A 13,042-nucleotide genomic window follows, 5' to 3' on the forward strand; every position below is an offset into this window, starting at 1 on the left:
TTCTTCAGTGATATTGCCAGAAGGTTGACAGGCTCCGAAGCCTTTGTGGGATCCAATGTCTTTAGCCATTTCTTGCTCCTACAGGTAGTGATTTGCATTGGTTGGAGACTGCTACCTGTGATGCTGGAGACATTATGAGGAGGCCAAAATAGATCATCCAGTTGGCACTTCTTGCTGAAGACAGATGTCAATTCTTCAACTTTGTTTTTTACACTTAGGTGATGGGTTCCCCCAATGAGGTTGCAGATAACTGTACTAGCTGTTTAATCATCCACCACCACTCACAACTGGATGTGCCAGGATTGCAGAGTATGCATCTGATCTTTTGTTTGTTGGATTTCTTAACCCTATCTGCTGTCTGACTCATCCTGTGCTGTAGCTTCACCAGGTTGACACTTCATTTTTAGATATCCCTGTGTTGCTCTTGGCATGCCCTTCTGCACTCTGCATTGAAACAATGCTCAACTCCCAACTTGACGGTAATGACAGATTGGGAGTTATGCTGGGGTAAACAGTTATAGATTGTGGTTGAACACAGTTCTGTGATGGCCCATAGCACTTTATGAGTGCCCAGTTTTAAGTCTAGGTCTGTTCAATGTCTGTTCTATTTAGCAATGTGGTAAGCAACATGACATAGTGCAGTAATCTTCAATACAAAGACAAGGACATGAAGATTTTTGATAACTAATTCCCTAAAATTTAAACTGTTTGACAATCTTATTCGTAACTTCAATTTTGTATGTTCCAACTGAACTGCCACCATTACAATACATCGGCACACTGTGGTTTAAAGCTCACATGATGGAGTAGTAGTGTGCAGGCTGTTTGAAATGAATGAAGAATGAGGCCACATGAGTAGGCCATACATCAGTGGCTGACTAAAAACACTTGAGTAAATGGTTACTGGTTGACCAGAATATATGACAAAGATAGGTAGTTTAAAATCCTCTCACCAGCTTTTCTGCTAACTATTCTATAATATCAACATTGGGTAAATAAAGCAATAATGGTGTAGATTTTTCTCTCACCTGCAAAGATTTTTTCCTGTTCCCTTCCTTACCAGAACTTAACAGTAATTCCAGTAATTTGACATATTTGTCTGTGCAATGCTTCCTACAAGGGACTGGTAGTATCTGTGCACAGGGTAAGCAACTGAAATACTAGTCAAGATAATAAAATGTGAGGCTGGATGAACACAGCAGGCCAAGCAGCATCTCAGGAGCACAAAAGCTGACGTTTCGGGCCTAGACCCTTCATCAGAGAGGGGGATGGGGGGAGGGAACTGGAATAAATAGGGAGAGAGGGGGAGGCGGATCGAAGATGGAGAGTAAAGAAGATAGGTGGAGAGAGTATAGGTGGGGAGGTAGGGAGGGGATAGGTCAGTCCAGGGAAGACGGACAGGTCAAGGAGGTGGGATGAGGTTAGTAGGTAGATGGAGGTGCGGCTTGGGGTGGGAGGAAGGGATGGGTGAGAGGAAGAACAGGTTAGGGAGGCAGAGACAGGTTGGACTGGTTTTGGGATGCAGTGGGTGGAGGGGAAGAGCTGGGCTGGTTGTGTGGTGCAGTGGGGGGAGGGGACGAACTGGGCTGGTTTAGGGATGCAGTTGGGGAAGGGGAGATTTTGAAACTGGTGAAGTCCACATTCATACCATATGGCTGCAGGGTTCCCAGGCGGAATATGAGTTGCTGTTCCTGCAACCTTCGGGTGGCATCATTGTGGCACTGCAGGAGGCCCATGATGGACATGTCATCTAAAGAATGGGAGGGGGAGTGGAAATGGTTTGCGACTGGGAGGTGCAGTTGTTTGTTGCGAACTGAGCGGAGGTGATCTGCAAAGTGGTCTCCAAGCCTCCGCTTGGTTTCCCCAATGTAGAGGAAGCCACACCGTGGGAACCCTGCAGCCTAATGGTATCAATGTGGACTTCACCAGTTTCAAAATCTCCCCAACTGCATCCCTAAACCAGCCCAGTTCGTCCCCTCCCCCCACTGCACCACACAACCAGCCCAGCTCTTCCCCCCCACCCACTGCATCCCAAAACCAGTCCAACCTGTCTCTGCCTCCCTAACCGGTTCTTCCTCTCACCCATCCCAAGCTGCACCCCCATCTACCTACTAACCTCATCCCACCTCCTTGACCTGTCTGTCTTCCCTGGACTGACCTATCCCCTCCCTACCTCCCCACCTATACTCTCTCCACCTATCTTCTTTACTCTCCATCTTCGGTCCGCCTCCCCCTCTCTCCCTATTTATTCCAGTTCCCTCCCCCCATCCCCCTCTCTGATGAAGGGTCTAGGCCCGAAACGTCAGCTTTTGTGCTCCTGAGATGCTGCTGGGCCTGCTGTGTTCATCCAGCCTCACATTTTATTAACTTGGAATTCTCCAGCAACTGCAGTTCCCATTATCTCTGAAATACTAGTCAATCAGGATAATTGAACCACACTGATCAAATTAAGAAATAACAACTGGAAATAAAAACTCAGTTTAAACTACATCCAAGAAGGGAAATAATGCTTGCGAGACACAGACGAGATTAAGAGACAGGGATAAAATTATAAATGAAACATAGAAAAAATCTGTAATATTAATTTTTTGAAGGAAGTAAAAGTCTGTGAATATAGAATTATTTTTTCCTAGGATAACAAAGTTGTTCAGCAATACTGGTCACTTTTTACATTGTTAAAAGCTCAACATACTCCTAAGTATACCAGTCCTAACTTTTCCAGCCATTTTAATGCAGGATGAGAGGCTGAGTACAGTAAATTTACGCGATTACAGGGATTTCAGTGCATTGTCTACTGGCAAGGACTGCAACAGTGCCCCCTGTGGATGAGCAAGATATCTCTTACAGAAACTTCTCAATTTTTACATTTCACTTTGCATACGGGGAAGCCAGAAGTTGTTGACAGACTTACCTTGTCAACATGGTAAATGTTCCTAGTCTCAACGTAGCAATATCTGAGCCACCCACACCAGGAGCATTATGCTTGATGCATTCTGTCCTAATTTAGAAGAACTTGAAGTACACATTGTGCATTTACACATTGTGCATTTACACCGTGTTTACATCTTCCAGCCAACCACACATCAAAACTCGTTACCAACACCAATCTATACATTCTGCGAAAGGTTGAAAAGACATTATTAACATGAATTATAAATTCCATTTATATTGGGAGAGTGTGCTGTTATACTGGAACCAGTACAATATGAACCTATATTCAGAAATGTTCCATTTGAAATGTTGCTGGGTGAAGTGAAATTAACTGTTAATTACAGAAGAATTACAGCATCTACCGATATACCACTAAACTGGTGCCAGCTTTATACCAAAGGCAAATTAAAGTAGTTGATGGAAAAGCATAAATATAATGAGGGTATGCCAGATACACTCCTAATGTCCTTGAGCATCTAATGATGTTTTCATTAGAGTGGATGAATAATCAAAAACCTTCCCATGCATGTGATAATTACCTTATTAGTGGCAAAAGCCAGTTTTACCCATGATTTTTAAATATGTTTTTAATGACAATTGATTGTTACATTGTTTTTAAAGTATAATGGTTCATTCATTTGAAGTTCAGTAACAAATTACATACAGTCATTTCAAAGTAAGCCATTTAAATGGTTGATCCATTGACCAAGAATCAGTTGAAACCTATTTTAACTCAAGAGATTTCATTCAATAAAGACGTGCATTTAGATAATGAATAATTCAAAACTTCTGACAATGAACAATAACTTTTTAACTGTCTTTTTAATCTGGAAGTATGTTGATCCATGCAGTACCACACCAGTTCAAGAGTGTGCAAATAGGTAACAACACTGGCTCATTTATGCATTCTTATTTCCAAATAATCTGTTTGAATTGCTGCTTGGAGCAACCACAATAAAAGTGAAAAAGTGATTCATCATAAAATCACTCCTCTCACCAGCTTGCCATCAAATCTCAAGAGATTTAAAGAAGGGCAACAAGAACTGGTCTTACCAGTGATGCTCAGACCCATAAAAAAAATTAAAATACCTTACAGACAGTGGAGTCCCAAATGTGCTTTCAGAAGATAAAAACGACACTAGTCTTTGAGACAGGTTCTAATGCAGTTCTTAACTGAGAAGTATAACTAAAACAAACCCAGAGAGCACTGGAGAAACTCAACAGGTCTGGCAGTATCTGTGGACAGAGAAACAGGGTCATGTTGCAAGTCTGACAGGACTCTTCACAATTTCTAAAGAACTTGTAACTATTTCTTCCCAATCATTTTCTTAAGCAGTGGTTGGGGACGAAGGGTGACTCGCTGCTAATCCAGTACAATGAGATCTGAGATGGCTAACAGGTTCAATAGGTAACGTGCAGTCTCTACCACATGCACAGCTGAGAAGATGATATTTGAAGAGTTGGGCAGATGAGTTTTCTCTGTCTCTGACTCTTTGGCTTCTGTGCGCCCCTTATGAAGCTCCTCAATGTGTTTGGTGCCTTCTGAAATGAACTTTCTTTTTGTTAAAAGTGAAATAGTCACACCTTCTTCCAGAAACACCCTGTACATTCATTAACAATATATTACAGGATCTCACTGTCAATCATTGCCTTCCTAAATGAAACTTGCTGTTGTACATTGATGGACATCTCCCCTCTTGGCCAAGCAATGGTACACAATAGAGGTAAAAAGAAAAAAAAACTAAGTGAAATGCATTAGTATTAATAGAAGTAGTAATGTATGCTTCATAATGTTTCATTATTTGCTGAATTACAATTTCAATAGGGTAATTTCAGAAAATTATTCAATTCAATCTATTGAAAAATTCACAACAGCATTCCACTGAAAAGGGATTTCATTGACATTTATTGAGCCCTAGAGAATTTGTACTAAGAACAAATTTGGACGATAAATTCAGTTCACAAATAGATACTTGCAACTTCAACTAAATCTGAACTAAACCACTACTAAACAAGCTTCCAGGGATGGGGCTGGATTGAATACCAAAATCTCACCTCTGGATCAAGTCATTTTCCTACACTATTACCAGGCCCCTGTACGTTTTTAATGTGTAGAAATACATCAATCTTAATCTTGAATATATTCACTGATTGAGCACTCATAACCATTTGGAATAGGGAATTCCAAAATTCACTTCCTAGAAGTGAAGAAATGTCTCATCTCAATCCTAAACGATCAGCCTTTTATTCCGAGACTTTATCCCTGGTTGTAGATCTTCCCCTCTGTCCCTGCATTCAGGCTACAGGTCCCTGTAAGAATTCTGCCTCTTGTACGGTTCAATTAGATCACCTTTTCGTTCTCTAAAACTCAGAGCATATAGGTGGAGTTTATTAATCTCCCCCCCGCCCCCCGATAGGAAAATCTCTCCACCGTAGGGACTAATGTAATAAGCCTTGTTGCATTCCCACACTGGCAAGTAGACCTTTCCTTAGGGAAGGAGTTCAAAATTCCCTTTAATACACTAGGCATGCCCTCACCGAGGCTCCAAGCACGAATGTGACATGAAGGACCACACACAGATATAAAAATATAACCATCTATTTTTACTGATATGGTAATAAACATTATTTCGGACGTTTTACACAAATAACAATTACGTGAAGCCCAGTGCATTGTCTTGCTGTGAGAGGGGAAATTCTCTACTAAACTGACGTTTTTAAAATCCTAAACTAAGGTGGCAATCACTTTTTTTTAAAAAAAACGAAGATGTTCGCAGCGAGTTTAAGCGTGCACAAGTTGCTCAGGCTTCCACGCTTTCCAGACAACTGAAACCTTTAGCTGCATCATACCGGAAAGGATCAGAATGTGGGGAAGTGGCTCACAAAACAGGAGCACACACCGGGGTTTCCTCTAACTGCCGCTGACCAAACAGCTTTGTCCTCACTTGGTTTTACAGTGCAGTCATGTGCCTCTCGAGCTTTATCCTTATTTGAATTCAGCAGAGTTCACGTCACCTTCCATGAAGGTTACCAAGTTTCTTAGTAATACATAACAGAAGGCTTTCTGACTGTACAACTCTTAAGTCGGTATTTTACGACGATATAACGGAAAAAAAACTTTTAAAATGCTCCTGAACCTATTGATCCTGTAGCTGTCAAGACCATATTACGATGGAGCTTATGTTCCAAACATTATTGCAAATACAAAAAATCCAGCAGCTGCTTTGGCAATATTGCGAGACAGTTATTTTGTTAAGTTTATGCACAGGATACAGCAACTGTGTAGAATAGCAGAGCTATGAACTTGTCCGCGCCAAGCTCACTGCTGTACTTGGTGAATGTATAGAAAGGGAGAGGGCGGTCACTACCTTATCACATGTGTCTGGCACGGCTTGTTTTCCTGCCAGGAGTTAGTCACCATCCCTACAGTGTTAAAATAAAGAGAAATGCTCCCAGACCTCAGAGATAAAACTCGGTTAGTCTTGCCAATCATTAAAATCAAACGCACCATCGAGCATTGTTAATGTCTCAAGAATTGTCGCTGTTATCTTCCTGACTGCGAGCAGACCAGCTGCTACGGATACAAAGGGAAATCTGAACGCTCGCTCCCTTCTACCCACTCTTCAGCAGAACTGCCAGATGACGGACAAGTTACTTCATCCAACCAGACTCAAGCAGTTGTAAAGAATACACCTTGGCTCTAGGAAATCATTGGCTGCTCTCTGGGGAGTGGAGGGTGTTCAGTTATTAATGACCGCTGAGCAGGCAGTCCGATGTCAATGTGACAACTGATAGTGTGAATCATGCACCACTAAGGACTCCGAATACGAGGGGAAATATAAGGGAGCTTAGCAGCATTTCCATATACTGGATTGTCAGCCTTGGCTCGACAGCAGAGCCACTGCAAACAATACAAACAGATGCTTATTGTTAGGGCACAGCTCAAGTATTGCTGCATATCCGAGAGCAGGATACATGCTTCTGAACACCCTCTCTGTCTGAAAAAGACCGTTGCTCACAAGCTCTGGGGAATCCAAGCGCATTTAAATAGATGCTTGTGGATGTAAAGGTAAGCTCATTTTATATTTTAATTTTAATGCTTCATGTCAATTTCAGATATAATATTATTTAAAACGTATGTACAACAGATGTGTCTTACATTAATGAGTCTTCAGTTAAACTGAACTCTGTTATTCCAATCACTCCCCTTAATCAACAGCATTATGAATATTTGGGATTTACAAAGTTCTGGTTTATTTTTTATGGTGTCAAATCAGCAAAAAAAGCACAATGGAAATTAAAATAAAAATTTGAAGAGATTGTCATTGTAGGTATATAATAAAAAAATGTCAGCACAGGTATAATACAAAAGGTTCCTGGGATGTTGTATCTTCTGTTTCAAATCAGTTGAAATGTGCAGGCAGATTACTGCAGTTGAAGAAGACCATTCAGTTAACTATCCTATGGAACCAATAGTGAACACAGGGTAACCTCTTTTAAAAAGGTGGTTTACTTTAAAGCCTGGGATCTGCCTTGGGTCATAAATAAAATGAACCCATGGCACAAAGGGAACAGCATATTACAAAAGCTTATTGACCTTCAGTTGGACTAGGTCCACAGATTGATAGTAAATAACAAGCTTTAAAACAGCTCAACAAAAATGGGGCAGTTATAAAATCTAATTCCTGATACATTTGACATATTGGTGCAAGATAACTACAGATAAAATAGCACTAAATCTCCTACTTCTGAACTCCATCCATAATTATCAAGATCATAGTATTGGAGCATTTATATGTTATCTTCATCTGACAATACTGCTCAAAGCATTTAACATTTCTTTCCATTATCAGACTGTCCAAGATTGACACTGTGCTGCAGTGTTGTAAAAACAAAGAATACTTTCGTTTTCTAATAGGAATTAAAAAAAAACAAATAACCTGATTTGGCATCATAAATCTGCCCTTTGAAAAAGGTCCTAACTTAATGGCTAAGGAGTTAATTTAATCAAACAACCTTGGTAAATTATAATAAAGCTGCTTCTATAACATGAGGAACATTTTTTTTCCACAACTGAATAATGACAGACAAGACAGTCGTAGTTTAAATAGGTCTATACTATTATTAAATATATTGTCTTTTGTACAGGCTTTTCGAATAGCCCTGCACTAGATCAATGTTTCACATGACTATGTAACTACTGCTTGTTACAGGGCAATCTCATTGATAAAGAAATTCATAAAGTGCAAAAGAACAGTCCATAATTGCAGTGGGTGAGTGAAGTGAGAAGTGTTGTTGTCTCTAAATTTAATGAAGCATGACCACTTCCATTTTCTATCAGGTTGTCAACAAGGCCTCACTTCCGTTCAAGTCAATTTTTGTGAACACTTTAAGTACTTAGCAAATGTAAGTTCTCAAAAAACTGGGATATTTCAGCAAATGTTACCCTTTATTTAAAGTACATACATGAACAGTAGTGGGTGGTATACACATGGTAATAAGTTAGTGTCTCCCCCAATTATGTCATAATGACTGTAGGTGCCCATACATTGACAGCCAAAAAATGCATTTGGTACAGATTGTTCAACAGGAAACTGCTTTTCAATTTGGAAGAAATTTGCAGACCTGTAAAAACACAGATGCACATACAACATGAATTCTATACCCAAATCCATGTATCTGATAGAGGTTGTAAATTTTGAAGGTATATTAATAGAATAAGGTGAAAAATATTATATTTGGAAACAGGTATGTACAAAGAGAACAAAAAAAGAGAACCATAGGAAATGTATGCAAAACATTAGCAGCATTCAAACAAGAAAGGAAGTGAAGACAACTGTAGGTCAAAGTATCTTTGTCACCATACAATGCATCAAAATGAATCTACAACAGAGAATGCCACAGTGTTCTAAGCAATTTGGAAAAAAAATACAATAAGAATGTAAATTTTAGCTCTTTGATGTCCACAATCTAAATTCCATTTAATTCAATTCAAAAACGTCTTGTATGGTTTACAATGATTTGAGACAAAGTTGTGCAGATTAAATCACTGAAGACAGTGTTCACGTTGTTTTCACCATGGTTACACAGAGATCTGATTTAGTCATCTTCACATGCTCAGCTAGTATAGCATTGATAAGATAAAATTCTTTCTGGAATACATTTCTCATTTCAGCCAAGCTTTCCTTTTATGATACATATTAAGTATGGTTATTTAAGTACAATAATCAAAATACAAAATTGGAATTGGAATTCTGTGTTGCAAGTTGCTAAGGAAACGCTTAGCTCCCCATTTTAATCTGCACCTGTTAAATCACCACAGCTTCTAGAAAATTGCTAACAGTACAAAACATTTGCTGTAAAATCCACCTCTGTTTTTTTTTAAATAAGTCATAGATAAAACTGCAGTGAAGAGGTGACCTGTTCCTGACGATATGTTCTTGACTGATGATGAGAATAACTATAAATGAATCTGTTCTTCAAACAGATTTGAAATTAATATTCTAACATTACAGTGTGCCTGTAGCAAAGTAAACAATAAACAAAAGAAACACAACAGCAGTGGCATGCTGTAGGGACAGGCACAATTGCAGCTGCTCTAATGCTGCTTTGCTGGACTCAGCAAGTTCTCAGCACAAGCACTGTATGAATATTAAGGGTGGGAACTGGAACCCATTGCTGTTTACATCTCATAATATGGAATTTTATTTGTACTGAAGTCAGGCTAACTGGCACAACTAGGTCCAGGAAGTAAAATGTGAGAACAGGTTATAAAGGTTTATAATGTGATAAAAGTGGCATGCTGAGACAGACGTACAAAAATAATTGCTATCGAAGCTCTCTGATGAAGGGTCTAGGCCCGAAACGTCAGCTTTTGTGCTCCTGAGATGCTGCTTGGCCTGCTGTGTTCATCCAGCCTCACATTTTATAATCTTGGAATCTCCAGCATCTGCAGTTCCCATTATCTCTGCTATCGAAGAATGTTTGGTTTTGATCAGTTTTGACACATAACCAATTTTGAATCTACTGATAAGGGTATCTTTTAAAATGTATGCACAAGGAAATTAATAACGATTGGAATTTTCAAAATTTATTCTAAATGACACAATCATTGACAACAAACAAATTTAACAATTGAGAAGTTTAATAACAGAAGTTTAAAATCCTTATAACTGACATCAGTATCAACATTCTGTCTGTAAAGAGCTAGGAGGCAAATTACTCCAAATACAGGCTAGTGCTTTCCCATGAGATTCGATATGAAGGAGGGCCACGCTAGATCACATCATTACAAATAGTTTAAGAGAATTGTGGACGAGGCAGGGACAACCTCTGCGCAATGTTAGTCTGAAGAAATAACAAGACTTCGAGTGACCCATGAAGAACGTAGGAACATTGATTTAGGGGCAAGCGTAGGCCATTTGATCCCTTTAACTTACTACACCATTCAAAAAGATTGAACTTCACTTTCCTATCATTCCTCCATGACCCTTGGTTTTCTATCAAAATTCTGCCATGAATAAATTCAATAGCACAGGCTCCACTTTCTGGGAAAGATCATTTCTCCCACTGAAGATCCTCTGAGAATAATAAAATCTCAAAAATCTCCATCATAAAAAGACCTCTTTCATCTTAAATTGTGTCCTCTAGTTTTAGTCTTCCCCACAAAAGGAACAATTCTCTGGGCATATGTTTTTCAATGAGATCAACTCACATTCTTCTAGACTTCAATGGCTGTAAGGCATTTGGGCTTATCTCATAGGGACAGGTTTTTCATTCCAGGAATGAGTCAGGCAAATCACCTCTGCACTGTATCTAATGCAACATGTCATTATTTTTCAAATAAGGGGACCAAAACTGTACACAGTACTCAAAATGCAACCTGAGCACAATCTTCTACAGCTGCATGCAGTTAAAACATGCATGCTTTTGTATTTTGAAATTTGCATCAATAGGTATTCCATCATCCAAAGTTAGAATGACATTTTTGTGGGAACAGACTTCTGTTTCCCTGCTATGCTTTTAACCATACACCCACAGGAAAATATAAAGGGAAGCTTAGACAAAAATACCTGGCTGGAGTCAGGGTTGAGGGGGTAATGGTGGTTGAAGGGGGTTTTGAGGAAGGGAGGGGACATTTAATGAGTATTGCAGGTAGGAAGGGTGAATGGAACAACAACCTAAATTAAAGAATACTGCAAATGCTGTCAACCTGAAATAAAAGCATAAAAGCAGACAACATTGTAATACAAAGCAGATCTAACATCTGACCTTGATATCAGTGCACTGTATTCGCCAATTTGCCTGAAGATTCAATTACTGTCGCCTCTGTACAATGAAACGCATAAATCTTTGATTTTTTTTAAAATTTACAGCCCTCATACTTGAAGCATTAACCTTTATGCTGAACAGCAGAGCTAATAGTTGCTATAATTAATGTGTTTTTCCCATCAGTTAGAAGTGTTAGACCTACAGTAACAAGCCTCAGCTTTTGTAAGTGGCTCATTCATCCATTGCTGCCATTTAAAGTTTCCATCCAAGTTACAAGAACAGAAAAGGAGATTTGTGTTCTGCCATTTTACAACTACAGATTTCAGGATGTTTAGCACGAGTTGTTTAGCACTTACAGCACATTTGTATAGCCAATTTTCCACAGTGCCAAAGTCACTGTCAAAGTAGCAATATAAATGAAATAGTACTTATGTCATCAGTAGTGTTTATCATTGCTTAATTTTAACCCTGTGCCTTCGAAAATATGCAGTGAAACTTTCTTGTTGGCATTTGGTGATCTAAAGTACCTAAGCCTATGTGATACAAGAAGACTTTATATTTATTTAGAGCTCTGAACAGAATAACCACTCCAGATTCTTCGCATGGGATGAATGAATGCAAAGTAGTAAAATTCTGGAGAGGTACTAAAAAGCCCAGTTCAAAATCATGCGGGAAAAGAGATGGTTTGAGGGAGATATTTTCAGAAAATGAGCAAATACATAGAGGGTGATACACAGGAGACCAAGAATTAAGTATTGAAGTATAGATTGTATATAGTTGTGCTCACCAAAGATTTGGCAGACATGAGCATAGAGACTGCAAACATAAAAGCATTTATAACAAGGACAAGGAATTTAGTATCTTGAGGAAGCAGTGAGCCACAGGAGGCAAAATAGAACTTAATGCCCTCAACGCTTCTGGTGACAAAGTTTTGGATAATAAAGTGTGAGGCTGGATGAACACAGCAGACAAAGCAGCATCTCAGGAGCAGAAAAGCTGACGTTTAGGGCCTAGACCCTTCATCAGAGAGGGGGATGGGGTGAGGACTCTGGAATAAATAGGGATAGAGGGGGAGGCGGACCGAAGATGGAGAGAAAAGAAGATAGGTGGAGAGGAGAGTATAGGTGGGGAGGGGATAGGTCAGTCTAGGGAAGACGGACAGGTCAAGGAGGTGGGATGAGGTTAGTAGGTAGGAAATGGAGGTGCGGCTTGAGGTGGGAGGAAGGGATGGGTGAGAGGAAGAACAGGTTAGGGAGGCAGAGACAGGCTGGGCTGGTTTTGGGATGCAGTGGGGGAGGGGAAGAGCTGGGCTGGCTGTGTGATGCAGTGGGGGGAGGGGACGAACTGGGCTGGTTTTGGGATGCGGTGGGGGAAGGGGAGATTTTGAAGCTGGTGAAGTCCACATTGATACCATTGGGCTGCAGGGTTCCCAAGCGGAATATGAGTTACTGTTCCTGCAACCTTCGGGTGGCATCATTGTGGCAGTGCAGGAGGCCCATGATGGGCATGCCATCTAAAGAATGGGAGGGGGAGTTGAAATGGTTTGTGACTGGGAGGTGCAGTTGTTTATTGCAAACTGAGCGGAGGTGATCTGCAAAGCGGTCCCCAAGCCTCCTCTTGGTTTCCCCAATGTAGAGGAAGCCACGCCGGGTACAATGAATACAGTATACCACATTGGCAGATGTGCAAGTGAACCTCTGCTTAATATGGAAAGTCATCTTGGGACCTGGGATAGGGGTGAGGGAGGAGGTGTGGTGTCAAGTGTAGCACTTCCTGCAGTTGTAGGGGAAGGTGCCGGGTGTGGTGGGGTTGGAGGGCAGTGTGGAGCAAACAAGGGACT

At 40.2% G+C, this 13,042-nt stretch overlaps 2 protein-coding genes across 5 annotated transcripts in view; one reads left to right on the forward strand and one right to left on the reverse strand.

Moving 5' to 3' along the window:
* Positions 1-13,042, reverse strand: part of immp2l (inner mitochondrial membrane peptidase subunit 2) — a 507,249-nt gene that overhangs the window by 257,705 nt on the left and 236,502 nt on the right. The gene's annotated exons all lie outside the window — the stretch shown is intronic.
* Positions 6,377-13,042, forward strand: part of lrrn3a (leucine rich repeat neuronal 3a) — a 49,419-nt gene continuing 42,753 nt past the window's right edge. The window contains exon 1 of the mRNA XM_048548869.2: positions 6,377-7,000. The gene's annotated coding sequence lies outside the window, so the exon portion shown is untranslated. The remainder of the gene's footprint in view (positions 7,001-13,042) is intronic.

Source organism: Stegostoma tigrinum, chromosome 18, assembly GCF_030684315.1.
Source record: "Stegostoma tigrinum isolate sSteTig4 chromosome 18, sSteTig4.hap1, whole genome shotgun sequence".
Lineage (NCBI taxonomy): Eukaryota > Metazoa > Chordata > Chondrichthyes > Orectolobiformes > Stegostomatidae > Stegostoma > Stegostoma tigrinum.